At 37.8% G+C, this 6,000-nt stretch overlaps 1 pseudogene; it reads left to right on the forward strand.

The window, feature by feature from the left end:
• The first annotated feature begins 4,189 nt into the window (after nt 1-4,189).
• Nucleotides 4,190-5,765, forward strand: LOC112016527 (3-oxo-Delta(4,5)-steroid 5-beta-reductase-like; annotated as a pseudogene).
• The last annotated feature ends 235 nt before the right edge of the window (nt 5,766-6,000 follow it).

Genomic DNA, 6,000 nt, shown 5'->3' on the forward strand with positions numbered 1-6,000 from the left:
CTTGTACTCCTCGACATGGGCCTTGGGCCTGCTACATGATGGGCCGAGGCTATCAGGCCTATGGGCCCCACAATAGCCCCTCAAAACTCTGCTGCACGTTCCCTAATCAGAGGCCTTATCGGTACTCAAGTGGTTCACTCTAATCAACGTTATCCTGCCAAGGGGTTACCTCCCCATTAATGCGGCCAGGGGGGTTAGTTGAGTGCATTAAATGCGAGAGTGACAGCTTACTTTGGGGTTAGCCTCTCCCCAAAATCACCTTTGTCAGGCCGAGGATAAGGTAGTCCTCGGCGTGGATTGGGAAAATAGGCTTTCCCCCTCTTTAGTCCAAAATAGCTTGTACTCCTCGGCATGGGCCTTGGGCCTGCTACATGATGGGCCGAGGCTATCAGGCCTATGGGCCCCACAGTTTTCATTTTTAATAAGGTTGTGCAAACCAAAAGCAATACAGACACTTGCTTGGCTGCCTCTGTGTTGCATGTCCAGAATATGTCCACATTTTGAACCCAATCCCCATTGTGTTTAAGGGAAATCTTGGCCAGATTTGACTTTAACATGTTCCAAGTTCATCCATTCACTTCTACTTGCTGGTCTTCTATGCAGTCAGGTTAGGCCTAGTTAGGTAGGAAGTTAAGACTTGGAGTTAGGGTTTAAAAGTATAAACAAAAAATTAAAATATTTATAAAACTTCAAATAAACATTTATTTAGTATTAATAAACCATCAATAATAAAAAAATACACAAAATTATTATTATTTAAGATATTACAATGCAATTATTTATGAAAGTAAAACTATATTTTTAAAAAAATTTTGAAATCATTATATGGTTAATAATATATAAATCATTATACATAATAGACAAGCACTATACACACAAGCACTCAATAACTGACCAATAAATTTTAAAATTGCAAATAATCTCTTTAATTATTAAAAAAAAAAATCTCTTTAACTTTTTAAAAGACACAATCAAATGCACAGCACATGGCCATGGTCCATGGGTGAGGTGTTACACTGTTAGTCACACAGGACTCTAACACACCACTCTCGACAAGCACTATACACACAAGCACTCAGTAACTGTCCAATAAATTTTAAGTTGCAAATAATCTCTTTAATTATTTAAAAAAAAAAAAAAATCTCTTTTACTTTTTAAAAAACACAATCAGATGCACAGCACACGGCCATGGTCCATGGGTGAGGTGTTACACTGTTAGTCACACACGACTTTTTTTTTTTTTTGATAAGTAAAGGTGAATTAGGGCTGTCCACGAGTCGGTCCGGGCTGGGTTTGTGCCTAACCCGGAACCGACCCGCCAGAATCGGGTGGGAAAAAAATGCACCCGCCGCCAACTCGCTGGAGTTATCGAATCGGTTGATTCAGACCATCAACGGGTGGTGGGCGGGTTGGTTAGAGTCCTAGATCATAGAAGATAGCGAGAAAACGGTAAAAAAAACACAGATCCGACGAAGAAACCCAGATTTCGGCGATAAATTTCCAGAATCTGGCGATAATTTTCCAGAATCCGGCAAAAATTCTCAGATTCCAGCGATATTTCCCTTAGATCCGGTGAGATTTCACCAGATCCGGCTAAAATCTCATCAAATACGGTGAGATTTTCGCCGGATCTGGTGAAATCTCACCGGATCTAAGGGAAATATTGCCGGAATCTGAGATTTTTCGCCGGATTCTAGAAAATTATAGTCGGATTCTGGAAATTTTTCGCCGAGATCTGGAAACATTCAGTCGGTTCAGGTTTTTCGGGTTTTAGGGGAGGAAAACCGAAACCGACCCGCTGGAATCGGTTTCTGGTGGTGAAGATCCGCCGCCGACTCGCCCGAGCAGTCAGGTCGGCCGGATTCGGGTCGTTTCCAGTCGGTTTTTCGGGTGGGTTGGGTTACTGAATCAATCTGGACAGCCCTAAGGTGAATAGTCACACACGACTTTTGACTCACCATTATAGGCAAGCACTATACTCACAAGCAACTGACCAATAATTTTTTTTTTTTTTGGTTAATCAGGTGCATATATAAAACAACAAACAGCAATAACAAACTGGTCACAAAGGCCAAAGTATTGGCAACACACCTATAATAATACAGCCCATTCATATTAGCATCAAGCAAAACATTTAAATCATCAGAGGAAAAGGTATCAAACACAACAGAATTTTTCATCATGGAACAATCCCTCTTAGCCAAAAAGTTAACGCATTTATTCTCCTCTCTAAACACATGCCCCACCCATACCTGCCTGAACTTGGCCATGAGAGACCTGCAACCACACAGGAAAGTAACATAACTTCTATTAGGACAGTTTGCACTATTGAGCATCTCCACAGTTTGCACTATTGCACTATTGATGCCAAGGTGACTGACCAATAAATTTTAAAATTGCAAATACTCTCTTTAATTATTTAAAAAAAATAATCTCTTTAACTTTTTAAAAAACACGATCAGATGCACAGCACATGGCCATGGTCCTTGGGTGAAGTGTTACACTGTTAGTCACACGGGACTCAAACTCACCACTATTATTTAAAAAAAAAAAAAAAAACCTTTTAGCTTTATTTAAGAGAGAAAGAGAAAGATACTAGTCACGAGACTCTCTCTCTCTTTTCTATTTTTGGATGTTGAGTGTGGAGCTCTTTCATCTCTACCTCCCTTTCAATCGTCTTCGCAACACGTATGATCAAATCTAAGTTAATCAACAATCACTAGAGATTCAGATACGAGAGGGATAAAATATTCTAATCCAAAAAAATAAAGAGAGATTTGATATATTTACCAAGTTTGGGCTGTGCTGTGGTGGATTGGTGGTGGCATTAGGCGTGGTGCTGGTCTATTTCTGCTACACTGCTATCTGCTGTTCTGCCGCAGCTCAACTCCTCCTAGGTTTTAGGTCTTCTGCCGCCGTAAGTTAGGTTTTCTTTTTTTCATTGTTCTTGCTTGCTTAGAAATCCCCCCCCCCCTTTTTTTTAATGCGTGTCTTGCCGTAATTTGGGTGTTCGACTATTCCTAAGCTAGTTAGATCTCTTTGCTCATTAGAATTGGCTTTGATGAAATTTTTTTTATTTTTTTTTTCATGTGTTTGTTTTAGGGGTGGTGTTTGGCGTTTTGCTGTTGGGCTAATTTCTTTTATAACTTTTAAAAATATTAATAATATTGTTAAGGTGAGCAAATTAAAATTTTATTGAAATAAATTTGCAAAAAGTAATATATTAAGAGTATATTTGAAATCCGTTTATTTTGATGAAACTGAAAACTTTTTATTAAAATATTGTAAATAAAGGTAAAAGTTAGCTGAAATAGTAACAAAAATAAGTTGAATAGTAAAATAAACTGGCAAAAAATAAGCCATTCAAACAGACACTATATAGGATCTGTTTAGGATTCACTTATTTTGTTGAAACTGAAAATTTTTGCTGAAAATACTGTAAATAAAAGCAAAAGTTAGTTAAAATAGTACAGTAAGACTTACGAATAGTACCAAAAAGTACAGTGGGCTCAGGAATAGTAGCAAAATTAAAATAGTAAAATAAGTATAGGCGTGTTTGGATACCGTTTATTTTGTTGAAAATTGAAAATACTATAGCAAAATAATTTTAAATGTATAAATAATATTGTAAGACCCGCTTTTAATGAAAGTTTTAGAGGTTGTGTGAGTTTCGTAAATAGTGCACAAACTCACTAAATAGTGCAATTTCAGTGTAAATTTTGCTTTCAAGGTCATATGTAGAAAAATAATTTTTAAATGTGTGAATAGTACTGTGTGACTCCATTTTAATTTTTTTATTAATAAAGTAGTTGCGGGTCTTAGAAATAATACATAAATAGTGCATAAACAATAATTTTGTCTTTTGCACAGTAATCACGTGCATATACAGTACCGGTTACCGTTTATAAGCACTAAAAAAAAAAGTGCAGTATTGATTACTGTTTATAAGCATTAAAAAAGGTGCAAACGCACAAACGCAAATTCAAACCCCACCTCAGTGTAAGTTTTCCATGACAGACAAAACTCACGTGATGAAGCGCTTCTCCAAAAAAAAACTAGGGAAACGCTGGACGTTTGGACGCGCAAAACGCAATCCAAAGTCCAAACGTACACATATATACTAATTTTTTTTTTTTTTATAAATCTCCCCCCACCCTCTCCCGTCCAACCATAGCTCCGACGCTGGGCCTAGTACAGTATGTCATGGCTCATGTCATTTATGTTGACTGTCTTCTTTCTAATTCTGGAATTTTCTTTTATGTTCTATATAAGTTGAAGCAGATAGCCAGTACACAAATCAGATTAGAATATTTATTTTTCTTTGGCTAAATAAAAAGTTAAGCTTACATCTACAAGCCTCTTACTTACAGTAATTTCAGAATGAGCTGGTGGTGGGCTAGATCTGTTGGCGCTGCAAAGGTATAAACTCCCTCACTCTTTCTATACACACCAAGACTTTGCTATTATGAATCTTGTGCACCAACACATATGCTAACTCTTTCTCTATGAATTTTACAGAAGAAATATGAGGAAGATTTTGAAGCACCACGAGGCTACCAAAGTGTAGGCTTAGTGATTGGCGTGACTGGCATTGTGGGCAACAGCTTAGCTGAAATCTTGCGACTCTCTGATTCCCAGGTGGGCCTTGGAAAGTCTATGGTGTGGCACGTCGTCCCTGCCCAAATTGGAACAAAGACCACCCAGTTGAGTACATCCAATGCGATGTCTCTGACCCAAAAGAAACCAAACCAAACTTTCCCAACTCACTGATGTCACACACATCTTCCATGTCACGTGGGCTAGTCGGCCCGTTGAGGCCCAAAACTGTGAAACCAACGGTACAATGTTCCGTAATGTGCTACGTGCGGTGATCCATCATGCGCCAAATCTCAAACACATATGTCTACAAACAGGTGCCAAACACTATGTAGGACCCTTCGAAACCTTTGGCAAAATTGAATATCATAGCCCACCTTTTATGGAAGACATGCCACGTTTGAATGTGCCCAATTTTTATTACACTCAGGAAGATATTTTGTTTGAGGAAGTTAAGAATAAAGAAGGTTTGACTTGGTCAGTCCATAGGCCGACTACCATATTTGGGTTTTCACCTTATAGTTTGATGAATATAATTGGCACACTTTGTGTGTATGCGGCTATATGTAAGCACGAGGGGCTTACTTTGAAATTCCCTGGAAGCAAAGAGGCTTGGGAGTATTATTATGTGGCTTCGGATGCTGATCTTATTGCTGAGCAACAAATTTGGGCTGTGGTAGATCCTAATGCGAGGAATGAAGCATTTAATTGTAACAATGGGGATGTGTTTAAGTGGAAGCATCTTTGGAAGGTGTTGGCCGAGCAATTTGGGATTGAGAATTATGGGTTTGTGGAGGGTGAGAAAGTTAGCTTGGTAGAGTCGATGAAAGATAAAGGTTCAGTGTGGGACAAGATTGTGAGAGAGAATCAGTTGCAACCTACAAAGTTGGAGGAAGTTGGAGTTTGGTGGTTTGTGGATGTAATACTGAAGGGAGGGGATTACGTGGATAGTATGAATAAGAGTAAGAAGCATGGATTCTTGGGGTTTAGGAACTCCAAGGATTCGATGATTACTTGGATAGATAAAATGAAAGCTTATAAGATTGTGCCTTAAAAGAAGAAAATGTGAATATCCATGTTAGATAAAATTACTTGTAGTAATGGAATTTTTGCTGTTGTTTGATAAAATAACTATGCAATAAAAGCACTATTTAAATCTAATTTTTTTATTTGTGTTTTTGTTGTGGACTTTTGTGGGGGTGTGCAAATTTGTCTATAACCCTTTCATCATAAATTTTCTTGTAACGTGTATGATATGTATAATGAAATGTATTTGCCTGATAATAAAAGAAAAGTGTGAACGGTTTTAGACCCTTTAAAACAACCAGATTAACCTAGTTAATTAGCCAAGTGATCAACTTAGTCAATTTCAGCAATTCTAGGTTATCACAAACAAACAATCAT

The sequence above is a fragment of the Quercus suber genome, unplaced genomic scaffold, assembly GCF_002906115.3.
Source record: "Quercus suber isolate HL8 unplaced genomic scaffold, Cork oak 2.0 scaffold_1125, whole genome shotgun sequence".
NCBI classification, from domain to species: domain Eukaryota; kingdom Viridiplantae; phylum Streptophyta; class Magnoliopsida; order Fagales; family Fagaceae; genus Quercus; species Quercus suber.